Source organism: Urocitellus parryii, chromosome 1 (assembly GCF_045843805.1).
Source record: "Urocitellus parryii isolate mUroPar1 chromosome 1, mUroPar1.hap1, whole genome shotgun sequence".
In the NCBI taxonomy this organism is placed as follows: Eukaryota; Metazoa; Chordata; class Mammalia; order Rodentia; family Sciuridae; genus Urocitellus; species Urocitellus parryii.
Window position 1 is genome coordinate 96032887 of NC_135531.1, and position 15486 is coordinate 96048372.

Below are 15486 nucleotides of genomic sequence, written 5' to 3' on the forward strand. Positions count from 1 at the left end.
TGATTACCACAAATGTCAAAACAGTGGTTACTTAGGGTGAGTAGAAGAGCTGTGATTGGGGAAAGGACAAAGTGGTTTCTGAGTACTTACAATGTTCTATTTCTTAACAGGAAATACAAGGGTGGGTAGATGGGTGTTATAGTTTGAATCTATAAATGTCCCCAAAAGAGCTCATATGTTAGGCAATGTAATGATGTTCAGAGGTAAAAGCATTGGATTATAAGAGCTGTAGCCTCATCAGTGAATTAATCCATTTGATAAATTAATAATTTGAACTACTGGGTGATAACTGTAAAACAAGTGGGACATGACTGGAGGAACTAGCTCACTGGTGGTATAGCCTTGAGTATATGTGGCCTTGGCCCTACCTTTTCTCTGCTTCCAAGAGCAGATAACCCTCAGCCACACCCTTCCACCATGATGCAATGGCTTCATCTAGGGCCCAGAGCAATGGAATCAGCTGACCAGCTGACCATAGACTGAACATCTCAAACTGTGAACTCCTCTAATTGAATAGATAATTTTCCTTAGGTTTCCACAGTCATATATACTTGCCTATCTTGTAGCACTAGTCGTAGATTATAATTGTCATTTTTTAAATTGTTGCCTCCTTTATACCCTTACAGACTATGTTCCTTAAGGGCAGAGCCTGAGATTTAGTCATTATTATTGCCTATGAAAAAATACTGTAAACTAAAGCTACTTCCTTAAATTGTCAATCCCTAGAGAAGTCCTCAAAGTCTGTTCTACCTATTAATTGTATCAATGAAGAAACAGATACTAAGACAGGTGGAATAAATCATTAAAGTCACACAATTAGAGGCTGAGCTGGGTATTGAACTTAGGTCTCCAGATTCCAAAACCCCAAAATCTTTGCATTCCCCAAATTCTTCGGTTTCTATTTCATGATCACCAACTCTTGCCTTTAGTTAAGAAAAATAAACACTCATTTTCATAAGAAGATACACCATTTCTCTTGCTTTCCTGGGGCATCATTAGAAATATTTGATCCTTTAAAAAAAATTATCCATATTTTAGTGCTCAATTTGGAGTGAGGATCACAAAAGTGACTGACTCAGAATAAAAGCTGCATTTTCTGAACTAGTCCAACAGAGGGCAGCAACAACCAACAAAGTGAAGCACAGTATAGGCAAAATTCTGTTTCAGAACCCAAAAAAAAAGCCCCAGGAACAAGCCCAATTATTTGAAATGAAAACCTGCTGCTAAAGTATATTGAGGGCACATGATTTACTTATTTTATACTATGTGTTTTTCCTCAAAGATTCTGTATATATGGTGTTTGGAAACAGCTTTGTTTAGTTTTTAAAATTGTATCATTTGTTGTTTGGCAGAAGTTCCTAGATCATGAGAAGAAATTAAAAGTACTGTACTCCAGGAAGAAAATACTATTGAGGCTGTATTTGTGCTCTGTGCTTCAGACATCCAAACTTTTTTATAGTCTCTAATCATCCTTCCTCTAAATGTTTCTACTTTCACCACTCTCCTTGTTGGCTGTCAATTTTTTTCTGCTGCCAAAACCAAACTCTTGTAATGCCTCACTTCCTGTCCCTCCTATGGCGTCCTCCACTAAATACTATCACTAAAACCTTTAACTACAAATATAGACACTGAAGGAAGCATAAATACTGAATTAATTTTTAAAACATCAAAATTAGCTCATGACTACAGATAAATAAGAACCTCTAGGTAAAAGATGGCATTAAACCAAAATATCTAATTTCTCCTCTTTTTAAAACCCCACTAAATCTACAGGAAAGGGATTTTCAGAAAGAAAGAAATAACGGGAGGAAAGAGTCTACAAGGTTGGAAAGAACAAAAGAAATTTCAGCCAGTTTTGAAGCTGGGGCATTAAAAGAAATAGCAATATTCTACCTAAAGACACAGAAAGAAAGAAAGTCCTGAACCAGAAGTAGGAAAGGGGAAAAAAAAAAAATCAACCCAAATTACACTTAAGGACCTTCAAAGTGCAGGAATTAGTGGTGCCAAATACCTGTGGAAATGATGGGGTGGGGATTGGAAGACCAACAATAAGATTAAGAAAGTTGCTGAAGAAGTGGTTAGATCCTTTGAGCACTCAGGAGACGGAGGCAGGAAGATCCCAAGTTCCAGGACAGCCTCAGCAACTTAGTGAGGCCCTGCTTCAAAATAAAAAATAAAAAGGACTAGGGATGTAGCTCTGTGGTAAAGTGCCCCTGGGTTCAATCCATAGTATCAAAAAAAAAAAAAAAAAAAATGATCCCTAGATCCACTCCCAACCCAATTCCCCAACCCAGCTCCACCATGCCACTGGCAAATTACTTTATCTTCCAACAGAAGTATGGAAATTTATTCTTAGAAAAGGGTGAAACAAAGGGTCTTTGGATTCAGGGATGGCAGGCACAGTGTGGGCAATGATCCTACATACACAAAAAAGACCAAATAAGCCTACATCTACTATATACTGACATTCAGCACTTCCCACCTCTGGTCTCTCAGAACCCTGCAAAAAAGTCTTGAACCCTGAAACAGAATACTAAATCTTCTCTAGGGAATCAAAAAACAACCTAAAGCTACTGATGTAGTCTAAGTAGACTTTTGCAGACCTCCACTGTCCAATATGGCAGTCACTAGGCACATGAATATTAGGAGCACTTCTACCGTGGCTAGTGCAAATGAGAAAGAAATTATACTTTCAATATATTTAAATTTAAAAATCTAATTTAAATAAAAAATTATCTCTATTGTTAAACTTACATATGAATAGAACACTTTGGATATCCCATCTCATCACTTTATTTCAACTATCCTTACTAACGAATAAAGAAAAGGAAATAAAAGGAATACAGATTGAGAAGAATATAAAACTGTCTTTGTTTGCAAATGATCTGATCATCTATATAAAAAATCTGAAGGATCCAACAAGAAGTATTCCTGGAACTACTAAGATTCCTAGGGCTGGGGTTCTAGCTCAGTGGTAGAGCAATTGCCTAGCATGTGTGAGGCACTGGGTTTGATCCTCAGCACCACATAAAAATAAATAAATAAAGATATTCTGTTCATCTACAAATAAAAATATTTTTTTAAAAAAGAAATAACATCAAGTATGCAAGGTTAATATATGAAAGTCAATCCCTGTTTTTAATACGAAATTAAAACCATTTACACTGGCATCCCCTAAAATGATAAATACAGGTATAATCTAACAAAGTATGTACAAGATGTAAAACTACAAAACTCTGATGAATAAAGTCAATGAACTAGATAAATGAAGAGAGATTCCACATTCATGGACAGAAACATCAAATGTGTCACAATGTTGATTTTTCCCAAATTGATATACAGATTATAAATGTAGTCCCAACCATAGCAAGTGGATACCAACAAATTGATTACAAAGTTTAGATAGGTACAAGATCCAGAATAGTCAATATAATATTAAAGGAGAAGAACAAAATTGGAACACTGACCCTACATAACTTTAAGACTTAGTATAAAGCCACAGTAATCAAGACAGTATGATTAAGCAGGGCGCAGTGCATGCCTGTAAACCCAGCAGCTCAGGAGGCGGAGGCAGGAAGATCATGGGTTCAAAGCCAGCCTCAGCAACAGCGGGGAGGCTAAGGAACTCAGTAAGACCCTGTCTCTAAATAAAAAATACAAAATAGGGCTGGGGATGTGGCTCAGTGGTCTGGAGTCCTTGAGTTCAATCCCCAGTACCTCTTCCACCAAAATAAGTATGATTGGCAAAAACAAATCTCAACAACTAGCAGATCAAAGGAACAGAATAAAGAGTCCAGAAAATAGGCCCACACATAATCAACTAACCTTTGACAAAGAAGCAAAGTCAATATAAAGAAGCAAAGGTAAGGGGCTGGGGTTGTGGCTCAGCAGTAGAATGCTCACTTAGCATGCTTGAGACACTGAATTCCATCCTCAGGACCATGTAAATGTAAGATAAAGATATTGTGTCCACTTAAAACTAAAAAAATTTTTTAAAAAAAAGCAGCAGCAGCAGCAAAGGTAGTCTTTCATTTTTCTTTTTTTTTTTTTTTTTTTTTGGTACTGGGCTTGACCCCAGGAGTTCAATCCCAGGAGGTATTTTACCACTGATCTACATCTCCAGTCCTTTTTAAATTTTTTAAAAATATTTTTTAGTTATAGATGGACACAATATATTTTATTTTTATGTGGTGCTGAGGATCAAACCCAGTGCCTCATGCATGGAAGGCGAGTGCTCATCCTCTGAGCCACAACCCAGCCCAGTCCTTTTTAATTTTGAAACAGGGTCTCCCTAAGTTGCCGAGACTGACAAGATGATGTTAAGTTGGTTTTTGCTACTGGGATATCTGCCTCTTTGAGGGGAAAAATTAAAAAATAGTGTTCTGCAAAAGACAATATTAATAGAATGAGAAAACAAGCCATTAGACTGGGAGAAAATATTCACAAAACACACATCTGATAAAGAACTATTATCCAAAATATACAAAGAATTTAAAACTAAACAATAAGAGAACTACCTGATTAGAAAAGAGGGTCAACTACCTTACAGACACCTCACCAAAGATATACAAAGAACAAAAAATGAGCATGAAAAGACGTTTCACTTCATATGCCATAAGGGAAATTCAGATCAAAACAATTAGATACCTCACAAATCTATTACAATGGCCAAAATTCAGGATACTAATTAACACCAAAAGCTGGTTAGGATGTGGAAAAAGAATTCTCACTTATTGTTAAAGGAAATGCAAAATTGTAGAAGCGCTTTGGAAGACAGTTTGGCAACTTCTTATAAAAACTAAACATATTCTACTATACTACCCAGCAATCAAGCTCCTTGGTATTTATTTATCCAAAAGAGTTAAAACATGTCTACACAAAAAAACTGCACAAATACTTATAACAGTAGTTTTATATATTTGAAATTGCCCAAACTTAGAAGTAATCAAGATTTCCTTAGAAGGTGAATCAATAAATAAACTGTGGTACACTGTCTTTTGACAATGGGGTGTTGTTTAGTACTAAACAGAAATGCACTATTAAGCCATAAAATGACATTTAAGGAATTTTAAATGCAAATTACTAAGTAAAAGCAGCCGACATGAAAAAACTATAAATTGTATGATCCCAACTGTATGACATTCTGGAAAAGGTAAAACTATGGAAACAGTATAAAGTGGTTGCAAGGGTAAGGAAAGAAGGATGAATGCAAAAAGTACCAAGAACTTTTAAGGCAGTGAAAATACTCTATATAATAAAATAACATATTTATTCAAACCCATAGAATGTATAATACCGGGCTGGGATTGTAGCTCAGAGGATAAGCACTCGCCTAGTATGCGTGAGACACTGGATTCGATCCTCAGCACCACATAAAAATAAAATAAAGATATTGTGTCCACCTATAACTAAAAAATAAATATAAAAAAATTTATTTAAAAAATTAGAATGTATAATACCAAGAATGAACCCTAGTATAAATTATGGACTTTATATGGTCATGATATCATAATATATGCTCATCAATTTTAACAAACGTAGCACTCTAATAGGGATGTGGATAAAGGGGGAGGCTATCATACACAGGAGCAGGGGCCACATGGGAAATATCTGTAAAGGTTAAAGAATGCTGCCCTACGGTAAAGTACACAGCCAACAAATCCTATCCATGCATTCAGAGTTTCCAATCTGGTGTTTAGGCCCTTATTCTGCTTTAACAAGTAACCCAAGATATTAGACATCTGAGGAAAGCTCCTAATATAAGAAAGAGTGTGTGTGTGGAGGGGCAATTTGCCATATAAAGACTATACAAGGAGAAATAAAGTTTAAAAAAAATCATTAATTCCACAAGCAAAACATTCAGAGGATAAAGCATCTCTAGACATTGAAAATATGAAAACAAATTAAAACTCAAATTATAGGGTAGAAAGAAAAGAACTGAAGAAATCTGCCCAAAAAGTACAACAAAAAAGAAAGAGATGAAAAATAAGAGAAAAGAAAACTGAAAGATCAGTTTTGGAAGTCCAATATCCAAATCACAGGAGAAAATAAAACAGGAGCAAGTTATCAAGGAAATAAACTAAATTTCCCAGTTCTGAAGGATAAAAGAAGATTACACAAAGGCCTACAGGGGTGAAATTTCAAAACACTGGAAAAGCAAAGAAAATCATTTAAAAACCCACAAAAGGATGAAAACAGGAGTCAGAGCAGCTCTGGATTTTTTAACAATACCACCAATGGTTCAATGACAACGGAATGAGGCCTTTGAAGAAGAAAATAAACAAAGTTGGCTGTGCTAGCACATGACTCTAATCCCAGCAACTCAGGAGGCTGAGGGAGGAGGTTGAGGCATAATTTTAAGTTTGAGGCCAGCCTCAGTAATTTAGGAATACCCTGTCTCAAAAAAATAAAATAATAGGCCCAGGGTGTAACTCATGGCTAGAGGGCCTCTAGGTTCAATCTCCAGTTCCAATACCACCAAAAAAAAATTTGGGCTCAATATTTGCCTTTTATACATACATACATATATACATATTACACACACACACACACACACACACACCCTACCACTGAGTCACAATCCTAGCCCCTCAACATTTGCTTTTGTTCTGACTTTTTAAACTGACAATACCTAGGTGAACCTGACCCAAATTCTTGTTTTGTCTGGGACCATATGTTAGTAGCTTCTTTTGGTCTTTGCTTTATTACCTGGACTGTCAAAGACACTCATTATCCCCACAGAATTTTTCTGCTTTGACTTATTAAGGAAAGTTAAAGGGTAGCCATGGTGAGCTTAGAAGCATAAAATACAGAGCAATGTACTTCCCAATCACATTCCTGCTCTATAGTTGAAGGGCCACAGTAGTTGGCCCTCTCTGTGGCCTTGCCAGATGTTTTTTGTTTTTTTGTTTTTTTTTTAAAGAGAGAGAGAGAGAGAGAGAGAGAGAGAGAGAGAGAGAGAATTTTAATATTTATTTTTTAGTTCTCGGCGGACACAACATCTTTGTTTGTATGCGGTGCTGAGGATCGAACCCGGGCCGCACGCATGCCAGGCCAGCGCACTACCGCTTGAGCCACATCCCTAGCCCCTTGCCAGATGTTTTGACTTTGGAGAGCCCTAGTCCACTCATGACCTGGTCCACTGATGTTCTTCCTCAGAAGGAGTTCTTATCTTTAGACTCAACCTAGAGTCAGTCTATGACTCCCAAGACAGTATTCAGTTTTTCTTCTCCTGGAGGCCTCCATCTGACAGTAACAACATTGCCTTTTCCACATCGGTCCAGATTTTTGCTTGTAACTGAATATTTTTTAAAATATTTTTTAAAGTTTTAAAAGACAATACCTTTTATTTTACTTTTATGTGGTGCTGAGGATCATACCCAGTGCCTCACACATGCTAGGCAAGGACTCTACCCCTGAGCCATAACCTCAGCCTGTCGTAATGATTTTTAGAATAATCTTTCACTATGTGCAATTAATTATTTGTAAAAGCACAGCATTTTTCTACAGAATTTTTTATTTAACAGACTTAGATCATTAGATAAATGTCTAAAGGTGACTAGGTGGTATAAGTAAAGAGCTTTACAGACTTGCATTTATTAGGGAGTTTCATCTTTTTTAAAAGATTCTCAGTTTTATCAAATCTCATTTAAATCAACACAAACTACTCAAAGGTACTCTGCCACAAAAGTAACAGTTTGCATATAAATACACTTGTAATATAAATACACTTGGCAGGATACTGCTGTACACTAAATCAACATAAAAATGAAAAGCTTTCACTTCACTCTCCATCCAGACAATAATTCAGGTTCTGATTCAATTACCACATCCTAATGTAATGTGTGGTAAGATAAATCTTTTGGTTACCATCTATAGGAAATTAAATACTTTCTAGACAATTTATAGTTTCTAAGAAACAGAAACAACAAAAAGTCGAAGGACCCCAAGGTATGTGAGAACTAATTAAACTCATTGAGTTTAATTATTAATTTAATTATTTAATAATTATTAAAATTATTATTTTAATCATTGATCACATCCTGATCAATGATTAAAATAATAAATGTAAATGAACTTCAATGGTGATATGTATTAAAACTTTGGTTTTTAAAAAATGGGCCAATGGGACAAAACTTGGCAGTCTTCTGGACAGAGGTTCTTTGTTTGCCTAGTAACTGAAGTGTACCTACTGTGAACTCAAGGCTATAAGAAACTTCCTCTAAGGAACTGATTCACCTCTACTTGAATTTCCAAGATCTTTAACTTTTCACTCTATAAATAAATAAATAAATAAATTTCTTAAAAGGCACAGGGCTAGAGATGTGGCTCAGTGGTGTAGCGCCTGCCTAGCATAATCTTACCTTTGACGCCCAACACTGGTGGGGAAGGGGAAGGACCAGAAAAAGAACAGTCTCTTGGCACAGGATGTTCACCGTAGCCAAGTAAAAGGTAATTATTTCGTGTTCTTAGCAGCAGGGAGGTTAGCAGGGATCTAATAAGAGAATATGGCTAAATATTACTCTGAACAGAGTATATTACATAGCAAAAAGTGTTTCCAACTTTATCACTGAGCATCAGAAGTACAGGTAATGATGGCCAGTAATTCCACGAACCATGTAGCTAGCAAAGGGGAAATATAAGCCCACAACTGCAAGCCTACATCTCAGTACTTTATAAATATCTAGTTCAGGATAACATATCAGAATATTCCAATTATAGCTGAGTTCTTGGCTGAATGGATTACCAAGACAGTTGAACACCACTTGGGGAAGTGAAAATGGCCAAATTATATTGTCATACTGAGTATTTTGTACACTTACGAATGTTTAACAACAAATCCCATCAGTATGTACAACTATAATGCACCAAAAAAAAAAAAAAAAGTGGGAAGCCAGGAATGGTGGAGCATGCCATGTCATCCAGTGACTCGGGAGGCTGGAGCAGGAAGATTGCAAGTTCAAAGCCAGCTTGAGCAACTAAGTGAAGTCCTGAGCAACTTAGCAAGATCCTGTCTTGAAATAAAAAAATAAAAAAAGACTGAGGGATGTAGCTCACTGGTAAAGCACCTTTGAGTTCAATCCCTGGTACAAAAAACTAAAACAAACAAAATAGAAACATCAAACAAAAAATAAAATGGGAAAAAATTCTGAATTAAATAAACACATTTAAAATGGGGGGAAAAAAGACTAATGCCTTTCTCTAGGAATGAAACCACCCTGATCTCAGCCCACAAGGCATATTTAAGAGTTCTTGAAGAAAATATTCAATTATGGGACAGCATGTCACCTATAGGAGTCTCCAAATCTTTTGAAAATTAATAAGCCCTCAAGAAAGAACAAAACCTACCAATGAATAAAATGGGAAGTGTCACTGCAGTCAACAACAGATTCCTTTCAAATCCTAGTATCTCTACCCAGGAAAGACAGGTAAAGCATCTGTTATCCAGAATCATACAGAAAAGAGATCTGGGTCCAGCTTTGATTCATTTATTCTATCATAGGACTGATATTCAGTTCCTTAATATAATGAGGCAATTGGGGTTGCAACATGGACTTGTATTCAATTACCGAGTCCTAATCTAGTTTTGCCACAAAATGGACCACATTTCCACTGAAGGACAGTAAAACAAGGTAAGCTGTTTTTAGTCTACCACATTTTCAATCTTCCTTCATTTAGGAATACATAATCTCATAGGACTACTAAGAATAATAAATAATAAAATAGATATAAAGCACTTTGTAAAAGTTAAATAACATATGGTGGGACCACTAAAACTGGCTCATCTACCTCTTCAATTCGAACTCCTTACACAAAAGTCAATTAGAACCGGAGAGAAGAAAATAATGGATAACTTTAGTTCAGATAAAAGCTTTCCCTTCCATTTTCTTAGAATGCCCTAAGACGAAAGGCAAATGAATCAATCTTATCTCATCTACCATTTACAGAGAAACCAGGTTCTGATATCACTACTTATTGGTGCCTACAGTCTAAACAGAGGTTGTATAGAGTTGGAATACTCACCTCAAAAGAAAAGGAAAAAAAAATGGCACCTCAAGAAAAACAAAGGCAAAAAATGACCAGAAATTGAAAAATGTGGACTAAAAAGATAGAAAAACAAAATGTGTTTAAGGGGGAAAAGTCAAAAAATTACCTAGCAATTGCCAGAATTGGAAAGAACCTAGACTCATGTTCTCCATGACCACTGAGGAAAAAGTGCTAAAGGATTAGGTAAAACTCAAGCAGCTCATGCACAAAGTTCCACACTGCCTCAGCAGCCAAACAGCTAAACTCAGCACTGAAGAGTAAAACTTTTTAGTTTCACAAAACCTACATGTATTTCATAAACATGTAATTTTCATGTCAGCTATGCTTTGATAAAGCTAAGAAGGATGAATAGATAATAAATTAATTAGAATTCATACAAGAAGCAACAAAGGGAACATAATCAGACATAACAAGATCTTTCATTCCTCATTACGATTTCTTTCTAAAAGATCCTAGGCAGTAGCCCAGTTTGTCAATCACAAACTGAAATAATTTGCTTATAAATTCAAAGCAACAAACTCAATTTCCTTCACAACTGTCAAAAACTGTTGGTTTACAATAAACCTCATTTTCCAATCATAATTAAAATGAAGGGAAACTATCTTAATATTAGCAGTTGATTCTCTAACGGGCCCAAATTATTCCTCTAGTGGTCCAAGAGGGCAAAATCTCTGAGGAAAAGGAAAAAGTAACTTCTTGCCTACAGCTCAGTTCATCTTAAGGCCCTAGATTGGCTAGACTGTATCCTGGAAAGTTGGTAGCCAACACACAAAAAGGAAAGGGGGCCAGGCGTGGTGGTGCATGCCTGTAATCCCAGCAGCTGGGGAGGCTAAGGCAGGAAGATCACAAGTTCAAAGCCAGCCTCAGCAATTTAGCGAGGTCCTAAGCAACTCAATGAGACTTTGTCTTTAAATAAAATATAAAGAGGGGCTAGGGATGTGGCTCAGTGATTAAGCACCCCTGAGTTTAATCCCTGGTTTAAAAAAAAAAAAAAAAAAAAGCCACTCCAGTTTCACTATTCCACTATAGGGGAACAGGTGGAAACCATACCAGAGACACTGCATGTCTCCTACAGGTCTACAGTGCCTGCCCTTCATACTATAAGGCACTAATGGATTAAGAAAACAAGTTGTCAACGAAGAAAGTGCTCAGAATCTCGAAAATCCTAATTTCCTATCAAGTGTCAAACAGACATACCAATCTTCTTTGCTTCTAGGTAGGAGTAAAAGCCTGTACATGTATTCTGTCATTTGGTGAGAGGATAGTAAGCAAAACTTCCTTCCTTTCAAATATCCTAAGTTTCTGATAAAGACTTTTTTGAGTACTTACACAGAAAATAAAATAACATTCACCTATTTTTCCAAACTTTCAACATATATCTTCAACTCTGAATACCGTGCTTGTTCACTGCCTGAGCTTGGAGAAGATTGTGATTGCTCCTTTAAAAAAAGGGGTGTTGTCCATTCATTTAGAAACAGTCAGTGACTCAGGAATGCTGTTTCCCAATCACCGTAGCAACTGTCTTCTCCTCCCATGTTATGATGTGAGTAGCAGGACATCTATTCTTCCTCATGGGTGGGCATGTGTGTGACACACCCAAAGCCTAGCAGACAGGAAGTTTCTATAGTTGCTATCACTTCTACAAGCAGGCAACAAGTATAAGGGTAGTCTGTATTAAATTCCATTTCCAAACTCCTTTTATTTCTAAATGATGGTTTTGCCTCTTTATTTCCTATCCACACACCATATCTGAATACCTAGGAATAATCATAGCCTACTGATAACAGCTTAACTAATCCAAAAGTATATTGCTACTCAAAAAGCCAGAACTGATCTTATGAAATTACAGTAAATATTTTCTGGCCTTGTACAAATCCAGGAAAAGATTTTACTATGAGAAAATCTTAGTGGGGAGAGAGGAGGTAGAGTACATAGATGAAATAAAATTTCATTACTCTTCTTCATCAGAAATATAAACCACAGTTAACATCCTATCCTTCTAATGCTTCCAGTAATCATACTATGTTGAAGTGTAATATTCTAACACAAGCACATACAGAATTTCATACCATAGTACTTAGGCTCCAGGTATCAAGTTTGGTTTTTTGGGTTCTATTTAAAGTAACTCCAATTTCTGGGGGAAGAAAGAGAGAGATAGATTTTTTTTATATATTTCAACATTTTCTTTTTTTAAAAAAAAGGTATCATTTTATGATACAATATACATTTCCATTTCAAATAAAAATAGAAATTTTCAATTTAGAAAAGTGGAAAGTGTTTATGACACTAAAAGCAGAAAACAAGTGTAACCTATAATAGCAATTATAAAATAATGACCAGAATATTCAAATACTATGTGAAATAAAAATGAGAAACAGAAATTTGGAGTTCTTAAATATTTTTTTGAAAATATATGTATGACTAGGCACAATGGCATACTCCTGTAATCCCAGTGACCTGAGAAGTTGAAACAAAAGGATCACAAGTTCAAAGCTAGCCTCAGCAACTTAGCAAGGCCCCATCTCACAATAAAAAAATAAAAGAGGCCAGATGTAGTGGCACATGCCTGAAATCCCAGCAGCTCAGGAGACTGAGGCAGGAGGAGCCTAAGTTCAAAGCGAGCCTCAGAAATTTGGCAAGGCCCTAACCAACTTAGTGAAAATCCTGTTTTAAAAATATAAATAAATAAATAAATAAATAAGCTGGAGATGTAGCTCAGTGGTTAAGTGCCCCTGAGTTCAAATCCTAGTATCAAAAACAATAATAACAACAACAATAATAATAAAGGGCTGAGAATGTAGCTCAGTGGTAAAGCACCCCAAGTTCAATACCACAAAAAAGTAAAAGGGAAATGTAGTGCATCTTTTCATATAAAAACACAAAAAATCATCTAAAAGCAAAACATCATCTAATTCCTATACTCAAATTCCCACCAGTATTTACTCTTTTCCAGTAGTACTTCTTTTAAGAAATACTCTTGGGCTGGGGATGTGGCTCAATCGGTAGCGCGCTCGCCTGGCATGCGTGCGGCCTGGGTTCGATCCTCAGCACCACATACCAACAAAGATGTTGTGTCTGCCGAGAACTAAAAAATAAATATTAAAAATTCTCTCTCTCTCTCTCTCTCTCTCTCTCCTCTCACTCTCTCTAAAATAAATAAATAAATAAATAAATACTCTAACAGGACAGAGTTACAAAATTTAGTTACAAAATGTAGGGCAGAATATTAAATAGTGGAGTCTAAAACCTAGCTCAACTCTGAGCAATGTAATACCTCTTAATGCCGCTAGGCCTTTGTAAGGAAGTTGGATCAGATCATTTCCAGGGGCTCTTCAGACCCCTTAAAGACTGTACTTAGTTACTTCTGCTCTTTTTGAGGGCAGAACTAGTGCCTACTGCTTGCCTGATAATACATATCCTGCAGTGGCTTTTCACCACTTCTTCTTGTGGTTTCAATCACAGGAAACAGACGTCACCCACGGGCCTACAAGTAAGTAACGAACAAGCCCTGGCAGATGCAATGAGCTGCCAGCTAAGACCAACTCCCATCTTTTTTAAATACAAGAATCAAGAAATCACTAGAGACCTCTATGCCTGGGCAACCTTAACACATATCTTTCAAAAACACTAACAAAATTTAAAAAATTTCTATAAGCTGCATGAAGATAAAATAATTTTAGAATAATCTAAAACCATCTGCCTCAATGGCCAAATTCAAGAGTTGAGAGAATGCTACAGCTTAGAGGGTGTGTGGGTTTAAGGAAAAAAAACAGTGCACCAGCTACCACCATCATTTTTTGTGGAGATTCACACATATCCTGAGGACTTGAGATTCATTCTTGTCTTCTTTATTTAATATTTTATGTAAACCTTTCTATGCCCATGAGAGACTACGATACTAATATATTCAAATAACATGGAGATTTAGTGATTACACACTTTAAATGTAAGTTAATAATCTCTAGAGCACTAGGTCAAATACTGTCCTGTTTATAATAGTAAAAGTTGGCAGCCTCGAACTATAAAAAATAATGCAGAGATTTTTAATCCTACAGACTTGTTTCTTCATTCAGAAATTTAATTTAACTTCATTAAGTCAAAACTAACATACTATCTCTAGAGATGAATAATAATTTTTTCTCACAAAGATCTTTTATGGTCAGGGTAGTAATAATACTAATTCTCTCTGCCCCATAGTTACCTTGGTTAGAGGGGACTGATATTTTCAAAACTGTCAATCCCCTAAATTAGACCACGTAAATGAAGAGCCTTGAAAATAATCTCAAGATTCCTAAGGCTAACAGTGAAACTAAAGTACACAAATGAATACTGCTGGCATAAGCTAAATACTACCATTGCTCTCAAGAACCTTATAAGCTAGAAGGAGGTAAGGCCCCAAAACAAGATATAAATATATATATTTTTTATTCAAAGATGTCTAAAGAAGCCAAGCATGAGAGCACACACCTGTAATCGCAGTTAATGAGGCAGCTAAGGCACAAGGATTATAAATTTAAGGATAGCCTGAGCAATTTAGCAAGACTTTACCTTAAAATTTAAGAAATAAAAAAATTTTTAAAACTCTGGGGATGTAGTTCAGTGGTAGAACACCTCTGAGTTCCATTCCCAGTACCTCCCTGCCCACCAAAAAAAGTCTTCTTAAATAAGCATGCAACCAAAAGCTAAACTACACTGTATTGGAGAAATGTTTAGAAGAAAAAATAAGGACCAAAGACAGGCTTAGATTGTTTCTACCACTTACCCACCTGTGACCACAATTTGGTTTTATATCTTTGATATTTTTACAATCTAGATCTCTAAAAATCTGAAAAGATAAATGTATCAAAATTGATAAAGACTGAAAATCAAACAAGCTTAACTCCGCGTCTTGGTAGCAGAAATGATTTGCTAGAACACTGACATTAACACTAATCTATTCATGTACTTAGATAATCCTAGTTTACTTACTGTCACCACCACACATCACATGTCCCAACACTGATATCAATATGCATTACAATCTACAAAGTGCTAGTTTTCTGTCCTTTTTTCTACAGGATTTTATAGAAAGGGAACCTAAAAGCCCTTGCCCGGGATATAATAATCTCTTGAAGTCCCATTAATCCTTATGATTGCTGTAATCAGGCCATTCCTCTTCAGTACCACCAAACATTCAAAACTCAGTCTCAGTTCACACTCTTCCCTACCTCACCTCACAAAAGCCTTCTCTCTCTACTCTGAGGATCATATCCCCCAACTTCTATTAAGCTATCTGAAACTTCAAACAATTATATTTGGGTCATTCATAGAATTGGGGCATTAGCTCAGACCTTGGAGAAGATTCATGATAATCTCTAATTTTACAAAAAAAGGAAAACAAAGTGACTTGCCCAGAGTTCATTCATATAAGGTTAATTAGTAGCAAAGTCACAACTAAGC

General features: G+C 36.0%; 1 protein-coding gene across 2 annotated transcripts in view; it reads right to left on the bottom strand.

Moving 5' to 3' along the window:
• The window catches only part of Diaph1 (diaphanous related formin 1), a 94238-nt gene that overhangs the window by 67601 nt on the left and 11151 nt on the right, over nucleotides 1–15486 (bottom strand). The window lies entirely within an intron of this gene.